The sequence below is a fragment of the Erithacus rubecula genome, assembly GCF_903797595.1.
Source record: "Erithacus rubecula genome assembly, contig: scaffold_776_arrow_ctg1, whole genome shotgun sequence".
NCBI lineage: Eukaryota > Metazoa > Chordata > Aves > Passeriformes > Muscicapidae > Erithacus > Erithacus rubecula.
In genome coordinates, this window is record NW_027635563.1 from 6,552 (window position 1) to 23,070 (window position 16,519).

General features: G+C 48.2%; 1 pseudogene across 1 annotated transcript; it reads left to right on the forward strand.

The window, feature by feature from the left end:
* Window positions 1-398: 398 nt before the first annotated feature.
* On the forward strand, window positions 399-1,162 carry LOC306816653 (olfactory receptor 14J1-like; annotated as a pseudogene). The gene has a single exon. The product of its transcript is annotated as an olfactory receptor 14J1-like (transcript).
* Window positions 1,163-16,519: the final 15,357 nt, after the last annotated feature.

Consider the following 16,519-nt stretch of genomic DNA (forward strand, 5'->3'; position numbering starts at 1 on the left):
GTCAATTTATTCTTGGGGCAATCTACAAGTGACATAAGCCATAAACTTCAAAAGATATGGGGGAAGGGAATAAAAAAGGAAGGGAGGAACTTAGAGACTCTGATGGATGAGGCGAGGAGAGTCTTTAGTAACCAGGAAGAAGGAAAGAGGGGGTTGGTAGCTGTTCTAAGTGAGAGAGAGAGAGGAAGATGTGGACAGGGACCACCTAGCCCATCCCAGCTGGGCAGAGACCAGTGTGTGATCTGTAAGAAATATGGTCACAGGAAAAATGAATGCCCAGAATGAAGACGTTGAAGAAAATGCCCTCAGAAATAGAGAAAAAATAATTGTACATGGAAAAAATGAGGACCCGTATCTCTCATCCCAGAAGATCCACTGGTTATAAAATTGAAGCCCTCATGTTCTTCTTCCTGCTCAACCTGGCCCTCACTGACCTGGGCTGCATCTGCACCACTGTGCCCAAAGCCATGCACAATTCCCTCTGGGACACCAGGAACATCTCCTATGCAGGATGTGCTGCTCAGGTAGTTCTGTTTATGTTCTTCATTTCATCAGAGCTTTCCCTCCTGACCATCATGTGCTACGACCGCTACGTGTCCATCTGCAAACCCCTGCACTACGGGACCCTCCTGGGCAGCAGAGCTTGTGCCACATGGCAGCAGCTGCCTGGGCCAGTGCATTTCTCAATGCTCTGCTGCACACAGTCAATACATTTTCCCTGCCCCTGTGCCATGGCAATGCCCTGGGCCAGTTCTTCTGTGAAATCCCACAGATCCTCAAGCTCTCCTGCGCACATTCCCACTTCAGGGAACTTGGGCTTCTTGCTGTTAGTGCCTGTTTATCATTTGGTTGTTTTATGTTCATTGTTTTCTCCTACATGCAAATCTTCAGGGCTGTGCTGAGGATCCCTTCTGAGCAGGGACGGCACAAAGCCTTTTCCACCTGCCTCCCTCACCTGGCTGTGGTCTCCCTGTTCCTCAGCACTGGCACATTTTCCTACCTTAAGCCCCCCTCCATCTCCTCCCCAACTCTAGATCTGGCACTGTCAGTTCTGTACTCGGTGGTGCCTCCAGCCCTGAACCCCCTCATCTACAGCCTGAGGAACCAGAAGCTCAAGGATGGCTTGAGGAAAATCATCATGAATGCTTCTCAGAAAAAATAAACTCTCATTCTCCTGTATCACTATTATAATATTACTCATTAATGCCAACTCTATGTCCTGTGGGTTTATTGCTTTTTTTCTGTCACAGGTATGACATATTTTAGAATTTTTTCACAAGAGAATCTTTATCTTTACCATTTTTAATTCAGTATTTGCATTCCTAGTGTGAACCATAGACTATATAATCCTGGAGTTGTACTACATATGTGCTTACGCAAAATAAAGGACTTGGTGTTGCTGTGTTTGTCTGTCATCTTTCCTCCTTGGCTTCTCTGCAGGGTTGGTGCCTCTGTGCAGAGCTGGGGTGAAAAGGGAACCCCAGTGCTCCCCACTGCCAGACACCCCCTGGGCTTCTGCTCCATAACCTCCCCTTCCTTCAGTTCCACACTCCCCTTCAGAGCCCCTGTGTTGGTTTAAGGCCTCAGGGCTCTTTTAGCTCAGTTTCAATCCTGCTGTGTGACTGTCCAGGGACTGCAGGCAGGGACAGGCTGTGGGCACTGCTGGGACAGAGCTGGGCTCTGCAACAGAATTTCCATCATGCAAGGGCATATCCCCAGTGCAGGACCTGAAAGCTTCAACCTCCTTCCCAGTTTGCTCTCAAGGATGTTCCCAACAGTGTCCTGGAGAGGAGAACAGCGGTGACAGCCAAAGTGTGGCAGTGTTCAGGGTGGGGCTGTCCCAGCAGTGTCCCTGCAAAGCCAGAGCTGCTTCCAGCAGTGCCTCTCACCCCAGGGCACAGAGTTTGTTCTTCCCTCTGTGAAGGGACATCAAGTGACTGGGTCAGGAGTCTGTGTTTGCAGTGCAGGGACATTCCACAGTCCTGAATATCCTCTGTGTGTGTGTGAGGGGACATAAACCCAGTGAGCACAAACACCTTCAGCTGGTGCTGGAGTTTCCGGAGGTTAATGTCTCCTGTGATACCCTGGATGCAGGGCTGAGATGAACTCCTGTGCCCAGAGCTCCCCGTGTCCATCCCTCTGGCAGTGGGGCACCTCAGGCAGGGGCAGGGCAGGGTGACACCACAGGGCTGAGGTCCCTGCCAGGCTCTGGCAGTGGCAGCAGAGCCCAGGGAGCCCCTGCCTGTGCTGCAATGAACTGTCTATGTGTGTGCCAGGGAAGGACTCGTGTCCCTGGACACCCCTGGGGCTGTGAGCAGGGCATAAGCCCAGCTCAGGGGTGGGCACCTGACAGAACCCTGACATTTCTGGGAGTGTCCATAGGAGCAAAGTTGGGGAAGGTGGCTGTGGTTAAAACCCTCTGGGCATCCAGTGACAACAGAGTGTCTCTGTCACGGTCCCTCCTTACACAGAAAACAGGAGAAAATAAGGTGAACAGTTGTAGGTCACTATAAAGAGAGATTAATGTCAGGGGGACTACAAAGCAAGGGCCAAATGCAGAAGCAAGGAAAACCATGGAGAGACAAGAATTCAGCACAAGAATTCAACACATGTCATAGTTGCTTTAGAAGACAAGTGTATTAATACAGAAAATCCAGAGGCCCTCTTATCCCCCTCATGTCCCTGCTGATCAGAACATCCCATGGAATGGAAGATCCCTTGGGTCAGTCTATCCCAGCTTTCCCATCCCTGTGTCCCCAAGAACACTTGCCCCCCCCTCCCCAGGCCATTGGTTTAGGGGTTGCAGAGATGTCTCATGTGGGGCCAGCCCTGCTCAGGAGCAGCCAAAGCCTTGGGCTGGGGCCAAACCCACTCCAGCTCCAACAGCCAAGCACAGCAGGACAAGGGCTACTCTGGGCAAAGGGAACTCCATCCCAGCCACACCCAGGCCAAGGGGGCTCAGGGAGCTCTTCCCACCTCCCTTATTCAGCAATTCAATTAATCTTTTCCTTGGAGATCTCTTTGAAGACAGAATTGAGAGACAGGCAGAAGCAGAGCTATAAAATGCACCAGTACAAACACAGCAGCTCCTGTGAGCAATGACCCCTCCCAGGGCAGTGCTGTGGCAGGAGAAGCATCCAGGAGGAGAAGGATGAGCTCACACGTGAGGATGCATGTGTGTGTGTCCCAAGGCACAGAGGTGAGGGTGGCAGAGGTCAGGGCAGGGCTGGCAGTGGCAGGGCAGATCCAGGGGCAGTGAGATGGGAGTGTGCAGCCTGCAGGGACACAGCAGCAGCTGTGGGACAGAACACAACAAGCTGTGCTGGAAATGGCCAAGGGCCCTGGCAGGGCTGGCAGTGCCCAGGAGAAGCCAAGTCTTGGTGCCCTGAAGTACAGCAGGGTCTGTGCCACCAAGGGCTGTGAGGAGACACCTTGTCCTGAACCTAGAAGTTGTATCATTTGCAACAATTCCATTAGGTTCAGTGTCACAATGCTCTCCTTGGATCCATGAGGCCCCACAGTGTCACAATGGTCCCTTGGTTCCATTTGTCCCACACTGTTATATGAATCATTAGTTCCATGGTACTGTGAACTGTCACAATGATCTCCTTGGTTCCATGGTGACACAGTTGCCACAATTTCCATGGTACCACAACTGTTCCTTGGTCCCATGAAGCCCCACAGTATCACAATGGCCCCTTGCTGCCATGACACTGTGTAATGTCACAGTTGTCTCCATGATTCCATGCTGCCCTGCAGTGTCACAATGCACCATTGGTCAATGAGGCTCCAGTGTCACCATGGCCACTTGGTTCCATGGACCCTCACAGTGTCACTGTGGTCCCCTTGGTCCACAAGGCTCTGAAGTTCCACAATGGCTCTTTGGTTCCAAGAGGTTTGATACAGTCACAATTCACTTCTTGGTTCCACGAGGCCCTGCTGATTCACAGTGCCCATGATTCCATGAGTTTCCATGGAGTCACCACGGTGTCCTTGGATCTGCAGTATCGCAATGGTACCATCCTGCCCCAGTGTCACAATGGCTTTGTTCCCTGAGTTTCCACTGTGCCACAATGGTCTCCTTGGTGCCATGAGGATACAGAAATTCCACATAAACATTGAGCAACACCTGCTTGACATACCCAAGAGCATCTGTCTCCATTCAAATTAGGGATTAAAGGTGAGAATGGCACCAGCAGCTTCCATCTGCAACACAGACCCAGGGAAAGGACAGGGACAGAGACTTCTTGTTGAAAAGACTGAAAGACTTGTTGAAAAGTTGAAAGACTGTGAATTCACAGATCACAGAATCACTAGGTTGCAAGAGAACTTCAAGATCAAGTCCAACCTCTGCCTAACACCTCTATATGGCACCAATTGCCATACCTAGTCTTTTTTTAAACATAAAGGGATGGTGTCTCCACCAACCCCTGGAGAGATCATTCCAGAATTTTACTGCATTTCCTGTAAAAAACATTTTTCCTAATATCCAACCTGTATTTCCTATGCTGAAGCTAAACACTGTGTCTTCTCATTCTGTCAGTTGCTGCCTGGTGAAAGAGACAAACCTCCACCTGACTAAAACCATGGTTCAGGAAGTTGAAGAGAGTGATAAGGTAACCTCTGAGTCCTCCTTTCTCCAGGATAAACAACTCCAGCTCCTTCAGCCACTCCTCACAGGACTTGTGTTCCCCACCCCTCACCAGCCTTGTTTCCCTTGTCTGGACACACTCCAGCCCCTCCTTGTCCTTCCCAAATTGGGGGGGCCCAGAACTGGACACAGCACTTTAGGTGATGCACAGCCAGTGCTCAGCATAGGGGAAGAATCACTGCCCTGGTCCTGCTGACCACACCATTACTGACCCAGGCCAGGAGCCATTGGCCTACTTGGCCACCTGAGCACACTGCTGGCTCATGTCCAGCCTGCTGTCCATCAGTGGGCCCAGGTCCCTTTCTGCCTGGTCACTGTACAGCTACTCTGTCCCCAGCCTGAAGCGCTTCAGGGGTTGTTGTGGCCAAAGTACAGGACCCAGCACTTGTTAAACCTCAAATTGATGGACTTAATCCCTGGATCCAGCCTGTCCAGATCCCTCTGGAGAGCTTCCTAACCTCCAGAACACTCACACCCAGTTTGGTGTCATCTGCAAATATGCTGATGGCGCACTCAATGCCCTCATTCAGATCATCAATGCAGATACAGAAATCCACGCTGGCTGGTTCTGATCCCTCATTCATCCTGTAGGTGCCCTGTGATGACTCTCAAGGTGATCTGTTCCATCACCTGGCTGGGCACTGAGGTCAGACTGACAGGCCTGGAGTTCTCTAGATTCTCCTTACAGCCCTTCCTGTGGATGGGCTCACATTGGCACCTCCAGTCCTCTGGGACCTCCCTGGTGAGCCAGGACTGATGATAAATGATGGAGAGCAACTTGGGGAGCTCATCCAGCAGCTCCCATATCCCCCTAGAATGGATCCCATCTGATTGTAGAGACACCTGTAAGCATCTGAGTGGTTTAGCAGGTCCCCTGTTACTTCTCCCTGGATTACAAGGGTCTGTTCTGCTCCCTGTCCCCATCTACCAGCTCAGGAGAACACTTGTCCTGAGGACAACCTGTGTTATTGTTGAAAACTGAGGCCAGGAAAGGGCTAAGTACCTCAGCCTTTTCTCTTTGGTAAAATATCCCGTCCTGTCCCCCCACCCCCAGTAAGAAATCAAGGTTCTCCTTTTCCCTCTTTTTGCCATTAATATATGGATAAAATATTTTTTGTTTTCCTACACAGAACTGCCATCTTAAGTTGATTGAGCTTTCACCTCCTTTTCTTTCTTCATGACCTGACAACATCCTTAAACACTTCCTGAGTTGCTTGCGCCTTTGTCTAAAGTTGATGCATCCTCTTTTTCCTGAGTTCCTGAAAAAAGCTCCATGTCCAACCAGGCCAGTTGTTTTCCTCACTGGCTCATCTTCTGGGACACTGGTACAGGCTGCTCCTGCTTCTTCAAGATTTCTTTCTTTAAAAATATCCATCCTTTTTGGAATCGTTTGTTTTAAGGACTGTTTCCCTCAAAAACAATCAGTACTGGATTTGTACAACACAAATCTGCATCCTGAATAGGTTGAAGTCTGCTCTCTGTAACTCCAGTGTTAGAAATTTTGTTGATTGTCCTGTCTCTGAGGGTCTCTTCAGGCTTGAGACCTCCCCAGAGAGGGCATGAGGGTGGTAAAAAATCTGGTTCTCTCGGAGGCACCGGCAAGAAAGCAGCTTGAGATGATCTTGTGTTTTTTCAGGGCTGTTTATTTATCTTCTCTTAAAAATGTTTCTGCCAGCCCAGCATGGGTCCGCTCTGCAGGTCGACCATTGCAGGTTTCCTGGGAGGGCTGTGCCAAGTCTTTATACTCTAAACTATGTGTACAATATTTACAAATTCTCCCCAATGCCATGCAACCTCTTTACAATGTCCAGTTCTTTCCCCATCCAATCTGTGGTTCCCAGGGTGCAACTTCAGCATGGATGACATGAAGAAGAAGGAGGAAGAAGCCCACCACACCCAGGATCCTCCATCTTGGCCACATGGCCTTTAATATAAACAATCTAAAAACCTACTTATACTACATTCTAACATTCTAATTTACACTCTACTCATCGTTATTTTCTGTGTCTCTTCCCTCAACGTGGGCAGATTCTCCCAAAAAGCCAAATCCAGCCCCTGCAGCTCCTGGGCAGCACTCGGGGGTCTCTGAGGGGTCTGCCAGGGGGTTTTTTGCATCTCCAAATGAACCAGGGAAAAACCCTGGACTCCCACAGTTGATGTCCCTCCTTCTTTCACAGGATGTTTAAAAACTTAATTATTTCATGATAACTGTACCCCAAATAGCCTCTGATCACCACATCTCCCACCAGCCCTTCTCTGTTTGTGAACAGCAGAACACAGAGCTTTCCTTGGCAGTTTGAAGAGAAGGAAACCTCCCCAAGGTGCAGCCTGGAAGGTTCAGCCTGGAGCTGAGGAAACAGCAAAGTCCCTGCCAGGGCAGAATGTTGGTGGCCCAGGTGTCCCAGCTGAGGCTGGGCCATGCCATGGCTCTGTGTGCCAGGAGCCGGCAGCGCTGGGTGCAGGGAGCCCAGGGAGGGCACAGCAATGCTGGGCTGAGAAATGCTGGGGGCACAGCGAGATGGGCGTGTGCAGCCGCCAGGGCAGAGGAGCAGCACGCACAGGGGCACAGGCTGCAGGAGAGATGGCCAAGGGCTGGGCAGGGCTGGCAGGGCCAGAGGCACCCAGGCCTTTGTGCCCTGGGCTGGGCAGCGCCTCTGCAGCCCCACAGGAGGAACTTTTCCTGCAGGGGCTGCACTTTGCTGCTGCCTCGGCCCTCCCTGAGCAGGCTGGCAGGGCTTGCAGACCTTGCTGCCCCTCCCATCCCAGTGCCCCAGGAATAACACCGAGCCACCCGTGAGGGACAGGCCCTGCTGGGCCAGTCCTGGGCTCAGCCCTTGGCCTTTCTGCTGCCTCCAACCAGCCCAGGCCTTGCTCAGCATTGCAGTTCCTGCTCACAGCCTTGGGCTCCTGCAATCCTGCCCTCAAGGATCTGCTCTCACCAGTCCCTGGGGAGCCTTTGGCAGTCCCTGCCCTCAGTGGGGCCAGTGGTGCTCCAAGGGACTTGGAGTTTTGCTTCTGCCTCCTTGAGCAGATTCTCCAACATTCTCTCAGTGCCTGGGGCTCCTGGACTCAGCCCCAAATCTGCCCTCTTATAAATATGATTCCTGCTAATTAAATTGTAATTATATTAGCAAAATTGTTGCTTTGTAGCAATGGAAAAATTGTACTTAATTGTTCCAATGCATAAAAGATAACAGAAGGTTAATCAAAGCAGATGGTATCATTCTCCAGTTGTTTGGTGGGAGTAGAGATAGTAAGGGTATAGGTCTAAAAACAGCATCTAGAAATAAAACTTTTGACCTTGAATTGAGCCAAATTGGGATGATTCCAAGCATTAGACACTTGGCTTGTTATTGGAACATCGGCTTAATTATATAACTCTAAGCTCAGTACGCCTGCTCTATCTGAGAGGTCAACTAGTGAACACTGAGGAAGACCCAGAGCCTTAATCAGAAACAATATCCCCAAAGGAGGAGAGACCCTCGACCATTGTTGAAGCACGAGCAACACAACATAGTGATGGAGATTTTAGTAATAGAAATGAGGAGGAGCTTTCCAGAATATTCTGTATAAATATGTATTAGTAAACTATATAAGTGAGATTTTAGCTTGATTCAGTTGGCATGGTCTGAGAGGAAGGGCCGTCCCTGTACCCCTGGTTGGTTTTGCTTATGCTTTATTTGAACCAAACCTCAATTACACTAAAATACTCACTGCCAAATTTTGTATTTACTTAAATATACATAACTAATATACTTTGATTGTATTCATTTATATACAATTACTGCTATTATTAATGAATTACTACTAAATTTATATTTGTTGTTTGATTAACTGAACAATTGAAGACTCCATTCATAACAATTTTGGGGATCATTAAAATACAGAAAGATTCCAGGAGCTCTTTGTATTTCTTCAATTGTCTTCAAGTCCCAAGGGCTTGTGCAGATGCTTGGAGACATTTTGGAGTTTTCCTAAGAAGGAAGATTTGAAAGTGCATCATAACTTTACTCAAGGGAATGTTTTTCAATTTTTCTGTTCAGAGACAAAGTGATAGAAGCATTTCCCAAGTGACATTGATGCACAATGTCTCCTTAGGAGGTCTGGGCACATTGAAGAATGAGCCCCTTTGCAGGCTGACTCTGTTTGGACAACCTGCTCCTCACCCCCATCATCACCATATCATGATGTCTCCCACCTGGTGCTGACAACCCAAAATATAAAAAACATCATTAATTTCTCTTTGTAATAAAAATGTTATTTAATTTTAAAATTAAAATTAATTTTCCTTATTTGTAATATTGTTATTCTATTTTTTAGACCAAGTTTTTATATTTGTAATAAAAATATTTTATTAGCAACCAAAAAAATTATTGGTCATTGCTTTTATGTAATACAATTTCCTTAATTAATTAAGCTCTATTGGTTATTTATTTCTCCATTTTAGGATAATTCATAATGTTTGAGTTATTTTTTTATCTTTTTTATATCTTTTTTTTTCAGACAGGTTCAGGGTGGGCACTTTGGGGTCTAGGGAGACATTTCTGGGGCACATTTGGGGCAGTTTTGGGTCTGGGGGAAGAATTTTGAGGGACAGGAGGACACTTGGGGGCATTGAGTGGGCACTAAAAACGAACTTAGAGATCCTGATGGAAAGTCTGGGCTTTGAAGTGGCTCATGGGGGTCTGTAAGGGGGTTCTCCGGGGTGCAGGGGATGATGGGAGTTGTAGGAGTAGGTATAATACAGTTTAATGGGGCCGCAGAGCATCATGGTTATTCCAGGTGCAGCTGCAATGTCTCTTGGAGGAGCGCGGGGCATGATGGGAGATGAAGTCATTGCTTGAATAGCATTCTATGGCACCACAAAGCATGATGGGAGCTGTAGTCCCGGAAGTGATTCTAGTGGAGTGTTTATGGGCTCTAGGTGGGCACTTGGGGGACACTTTTGCCTCTGAATGGCAACTTCAAGTCCTCAGGGAGGAATGTTTACAGTTCAGGAGCACTTGGGGGAGCTTGGGGAGCTCTAACCAGGCTCTTTAGGGCACGGGACACAGCAGGAGTTTTAGGCACGGAACTGTGTTATGAGGTGCTCTGAGCTCACGGGGGATAGCAGGAGATGAATTCCCAGAAGTGGCTGTAACGGGCATCTGTAGGCTTGGGAGCATTCAGGGGATTCTGGGACGTTTTTGGGGGTACCTGAATGGGCGCTGAGGGGACACTTAGGGATCCTTGGAGTTTCTGGAGGACATCTATTGGACATACAGGGGGGATACCGGGGTTCTGTGGAGCACGGGGCATGATGGGTATTGTAGTCCTGGCTCCAATGGGGCTCTATGGTGCTGCAAGGCATGCTGGGAGTTAGAGGCAGAAAGGAAAAATGGCGCCGACTCCAGGCACCACCCCTGAGGCCCCGTCCCCCGCCTGAACCTCCTTGGTGGCACCTTGGGCTGACACATACCTCAGGAGGGTGTCTGTTTTCACAGGGGAAAATAAGGTGTTTTAGATTGCTTCAAAAGTAAAACAAAGGGGAGAAAACCCTGTTTGCTGGTGTGGAGGCAGTTCTCCAAGCACAGCAGGTCCCAGGTGAGTCAGGACAGACAGGATGGGGTTGGGGAATGTGGAGCAAGGTTGCCCACACGGGCTCAGACCTCAAGGCACAGCTTCTCTGAGCAGGCCAGACCTCCTGAGGAGAAACTCTGGATCAATATCAATCACAGAATGCTGCAATCACCTCTGCTTAAAGAGAACAGTAATAAAATCCATCCTTTAAAATAGGAATGGATATTTTTAAGAAACACTTTGAAGTGTTTTTCCATAACTATTATAGGAAATATTCCTAATGAACTACACCAGACCAGAGGGAAATCAAGGCAGAGCCATGGTTTCTTAGGAAACCTCTCAAGAACTCCAAGTGAGAATCAAACTCCAAAGTCCCTTAAAGTTTTAATGGGTCCCGGTGAGGGACACAACTGGGAAAGTGTCCCCAAGCCTCAATCAGAGCAGAGAACTGGAGGCAGAGATGACAGATGGGGACAAAGGGAAGCCAAGTCTTGGTGCCCTGGGGCACAGCAGGGTCTGTGCCACCAAGGGCTGTGAGGAGACACCTTGTCCTGAGCCACTGGGGCCTCCTGGCACAGCCCCAGCAAGGCTGGGCACTGTCACCCCTTGTGCTGCCCTCAGCATCCCCCCACATCCCAGTGGCCTCAGGGATCTGCTGGGACCAGTCCCTGGGGAGCCTTGGTCAGGAATGGCCCTGGGAGCTCCTTCATGCTCCCAGGGACTGCAGGTTTTTCCAAGGGCTTTGGGTTTTGCTTTTGCCTTGGAGTCTCTGAGAACTTTGCGCAATCATGGCCTCCAGTTATCTTCTTTAATTAGTCTCTTGAGAGCCTTTGTCAGTAACAACATTCAATAGAGCTCAATGCCTCTAGGTGCTTCAGCTTTCAAAGGTTCTTTACTTTTTCCTTTCTACACTGACTTTCTGAGAACTGACAACACTCAGACAAAGAGGGGGTTTCAATTTTTTTTTAAGCAATCCAAAATTTTTAAGGTTCCCCACTGCATACAGGCACAAGGTGCCACCAAGGAAATTCCTCATCCCCAAGGCAGAGCCCTGCAAGCAATGTTTGACACCTTTGCACTCCTTGGTTCCCTGAGGCCTTGCAGTGTCAGAAAGGCTCCTTGGTTCCATGAGGTTCTGGGCTGTCACAGTGGAGATTTGGGTCCATGGGGCCCCACGGTCTCACAATGCTCTTTTTGGTTCCATGAGGCCTTGATCTGTCACAATGGACCCCTGGTTCCATGAGGTCCATTGGTGTCACCATGGTCTCCTTGGTTCCATGAGGCATCACAATGTCACAACACACCCTTGGTTCCATGAGGTTCCTGCAGCAGGACTTCCCCTATGGCTCAGCAGAGCTCATCTGTTCTGTCCATCAGCTGGGCCATCACTCAGGGCATCTTCCCCCTCTCAGGAATTGCTGAGATAACCCAGGCTGGACATCAGTCTTGTCCTGAATTCTCTTTGGTGCCAGGCAGGTGGAATTCCCAGCTGACCATGAGCATCTTGCTCTGAGAGCAGCTGAAGGGAGATAAACCTTGAATTCCTGAGTGACACACACTTCACTTTACAAACAATAAAAGCCACACAAAATTTTTACAAAGCAGAAGTCTTCTGCATAGTCCCTGCAAACGGGCAGGGCTTCTCTCCTAGTTCTGGATGCATCTTCGTGGTTTCTTTTCTGGAAGCTGAGTGAAAGGGCTCCATGTGCACTCCCTCATCAATTTGGTGCTAAGTTACATTGACTCCTGATCTCTGCTATTTCTTCACTAGCTGTAATAAAGGTAAGTTTAATGTGCACTGTGTTTGTATCTACCTGCACTTCTTTTGTTTGTCCTGTACAGTAAGTAGTCAATTTAAAGATTCTTGTCTGTTTATGTTGAATCCATTCAGTAAATAATTCATTTTAGAATAGACCTAATCCACCATGGTAAAGAACTTGTGCGAAAGAGCAATTTGGGCAGCAGGCTACCTGAAACAGAGTTACTGCCAGAAACCTGAGCATAGGGCAGGACTTGTCTAAGCTTTCATTCCATTTGTAACGTATTTCATTTAAGAACAAAATGAGAGAAATCCTTTCTTTTCCACATTTATTCCTTTCCTGTTTATACACTGATATCAGCAATCTCCAGTTGACATTGATCCCCAGCACCTCCTAATGCAGTCTGAATAGATATGAAAATCAAGACACTTTATGGCTGACCATCAATCACACTTTGTACTTACCCCCACCCCACCATTTCCCTTATCCAACCCCTGACACTCAGAGCAGCCTTGTGCAAATCTGAACTTCCTCCACTCCAGTCTGTGCCTGCAGCTTTCAGCTCCATGGCACCAACTCCCACCTGCTTTCCTTGGAGAATGAACTGCTCAAGACACAGAAGAATGTTCATTTATTGTGAGCAAACAAACCAAGGGAAGGCACAGCTCCATAAAAAACAAAAATCATTCCTCTACTGAATATTACATCCCCTTTCCACAGCAGACAGTCTCAGAGCAATGGAAAACATATCCTGTGCCCAGCACAGATCCCAGGATGCCCCAAACCCTCCCAGCCCCGATTCTGCCCAGATTTGCTCTTTGCACACGAGCCCCACACTGAAGTCACGAGCTGCCTCCAATGCCCAGAGGAAGGAAAAGAGAGAAAGTGGCTGAAGAGCTCTCTTGTGCACAGCTACAGTTGCACTAATGCCAATATTCTGGGCTCACGATACCTTGATCCAACACGCTCTACTGCATCTGTTCCCTGGGTAGAAATCTGGCTGGATGCCAGGCCCAAGGAGTGCTGGGCAATGGAGCCACATCCAGGGGTGTCCCCAGGGCTCAGGATTGGGGCCAGGGCAGTTCAATCTCTTTCTTGCTGATCTGGACGAGGCCATCGAGGGCACCCTCAGTCAGATGCCAGGTGAGCCCAGGCTGGCTGGGAGTGTGGCTGTGCTGCAGGGCAGGAAGCTCTGCAGAGGGATCTGCACAGGCTGGAGCCATGGGCCCAGGACAATGGGATGAGGTTCCCCAAGGCCAAGGGCTGGCTGCTGCCCTGGGCTCACAACCACCCCAAATCCCTGACTGTGCCCTGCCCCTGATCCCCACAGCCTGTCCTGTTTCCTTCATTCCTGCAGTGCCAGGCACTTTCTGGGACAGGGGAGCTTTGCTCTGGGGATGGAGGGAGGTGCAAGTGCCACCCCTGCAGTGGGAACCACAACTCATCAGGTTTGTGTTCTTTGGGGGTCAGGAACTGGTGAGACTCAGAAGCATAGATAGGTTTCTCTTCATGGCCAACAAAAACAAATATAACAATGATATAATTCCATAAACATCACAATTTCTCCTCAGCTCTGTGCAATGTCAAAGCAGTATCTGATGTGTCCAATGTGGGAGGATAGTTTGTAGGGATAGTACAGAAGGCAATCTTTCCCGATGAATTACAGCCGTACTGATTGCTGGGAAATGAAAACAGCCTTGCCTGCATAATGAGGATGGGTATTCTAAAAGTGTGGGCTAACTAGTGAAGGATAAGTTACTGATGCAGTTAGAGCTTGAGACCCAGAGTCTGCTGCAGTTTGGGATGGAGTCTGCAGGCTGTGCTGTGAGGGGGAAGTTGTTGTGGAAGGGACAAACAAGGTAAGATGCTGTGTGAGGGACACACAGGGTTAGGTGTCCGCCTAGGGGACAGGTTGGGGTCAACCTGTCTTGCAGAAGGAAATTTAGAGAGAGGAGAGAAGAAGTCAGTGCTGTGTGGAGCTCCACATGAGGAAAGGGTCAGAGTTGGCTGAAAGAAATAATGAGAAGTATTTAATAAAGTGTTGATGCTTGGTTAGCAACCAATGGACATGGCTCAGCTGAGGCCTTATTAGCAGGCCATGAAAATGGCTTGTCTGAGGGTTCAGTGCAACAATCTAGCTGCTAAACTGCACGTATTAAAAAGGTCAGGCTATAGCAGCCTATTCATAAAATTGATACTACTGCAGCTAGAATATAAGAGAGAAGGAAGAGATGGATAGTTTGTTGCTATATAGAGGATAGGTGCAGTAGGTTTGCTGCTAAAAAGCACGTATACAGACTTAGCTAAAAAAGTAGAAGGGGTGGTCTTCTCATCCTTGCAAGAGCCAATAGTAGGAGAAGTATATGTACCTAAAACAAATGAAAGTATGCCAAATATGCATTAGTCATTATATTTTGGATTATAAATGTAGATGGTGTCTTCAATAAATTGAACTATGCTTTATCAATCACACTGATTGGTTGCATATTTCCCTCACCGAAGCTTCTCCACAAGTGGCATCCAGAACAGGGACCTTGAAGCTCTGCCACTCTGCACTGACCCACCGCCAGAGGTAAGCGAGCTGGCAAGCACCAAGTAGCAGCGCTTGGAGGGCAAGGATCTCTGTATGCTGGCACAATAACGGATCCCGTGCCTGAGCCGCTCCCGATAAAGGAAGCTCGCCATCCCGGTTACGCCGCCGATCAAAGGCTGCCATGCGCACACGTTAGCAGGCAATCGGCTTAGATTGCTGGACTGCCCCTTTCCTTCTTTTGTAAAAAGGGAGGGATATGGATAAGCAAGCGTCATATCATTTATTTAAATGCTTTTTAGAAAAGCGAAAGGTAGAACTTGATCTTAATAAAAATTTGCCCAAGGTGTTAGACTATGCTAAAGAACAGGGCTTTTTTACCAACCCAGATGACTTTTTCAAAATTGAGGAGTGGCAAAATCTAGGAGATTGTTTGTATAGAGCAGTTATTGATAAGGATAAGGTAGCAAAACAGTTGTCTCAACCCTAGTGCGTCATAATTGCTTAGAGGCATATAAGGCAGAGAAAAATATTGCTGCTGTTGCCTCTATGCACTTGGATGACAAACCGTCCACTATGCTGTCCATCACAGGACAAAATAAACCCCCTGCTGCACAGCCAGGGATGTATATTTTTGGAGGAGACAATCTTCCTCAAGCACTGACTACACAACAAGTTTTATTACCTCCTAAGTCTGCCTCTGAAGCAGTGCCCTCTGCCCCCCCCCCCCCCCCCCCCACTGCTATCACAGCAGGAGGAGTTGCCTTCAAAGGAGACAGCTGAGTTAAAAAAGGAAGCGGCACATTACCATGATAATAAGGTGCCAAAAGGCAGAGGTAAAATCAAGGGTAAAGTGGAATGGGGAGAGATTATGAAGGAAGCAATAGCGATGGGAGAAAGGGATTATGTGGCAAAATTACAGGAGCCATGTGCAACACAGCAAGCATTTCCAGTTGCATTTACCCATACTGGGGAAAATAGAATGGAAACAACAATAACTCCTTTAGATTGGAAATTGTTAATGCAGCTTTGTAGTACAGTTAATGAAGCTGGCATGCATGGGGAACCAACAAAACAAGTGCTTAATTAAATTTGGGGATCAGGGTTATTGTTGCAAGAGGATATAAAAAATGTTTTAAAACTAATTATGACAAGCTCACAATTTATGCTATGGCAGGCTCATTTCCAAGGCCTTTTTCAAGGTGCTGCACTTATTCAGAGACCGCAGGATGATCTGCTTCATGGGATTACATTGGAACAGTTTATGGGGATTGGTTGATTTGCCACACCTGAGACTCAAGCTCTATTGGGGCCAGATGTAGTATAAGAGGCAATGCGGTTAGCTCCTGTTGCATATGATAAGGTTAGACCAGAACAAGGGGAATTACCATCTTATATGAACATTAGACAAGGTCCAGAGGAACCTTTTTCTAGTTTTGTTCACAAACTTACTGCAGCAATAGAAAGATCAGGGGTACCTCTGTTTATGCAAGGAGCTCAACTTAGTGAGTGTGTTACTCAAAATAGCAATTCCCGGGTAAAATCAGTGATAGCTACCTTACCAAGCAATTGGGAAGTAGTAGAGCTTTTAGAACACACGAGTAAGATTCCATAGGGAACTCAGGCTATGTTGGTTGAAGCAGTTTGACATCAACCTTAAAAGAGGGGCAGTCTCAGAGTCAAGCCTTTGCTGCTGCACTGGCACCACTAAAACTGCCTGAATCCCAGAGTGCTGGAAAGCCTCATTCACCCAACAATTGCTTTCGATGTGGTCAATCTGGCCATATACACTGGGAGTGTCGGATTACAAATGTGTGGTGCCGTAACTGTCATCTCAACTCTCATTCCACTGAAGCCTGCAGACAGAAGACAAAAAATGGACAGACAAGCACAAGGGGACACGGCGCCAGGACACCAACTGTGGCCCAAGCCTCCCAAGCACTACAGGCGGCCCCTCCCTACTCCCAGCCGGTGAACTCCAGCCAGCTACAAGACGCAGCCTCGGCTTGGACTTGGCAG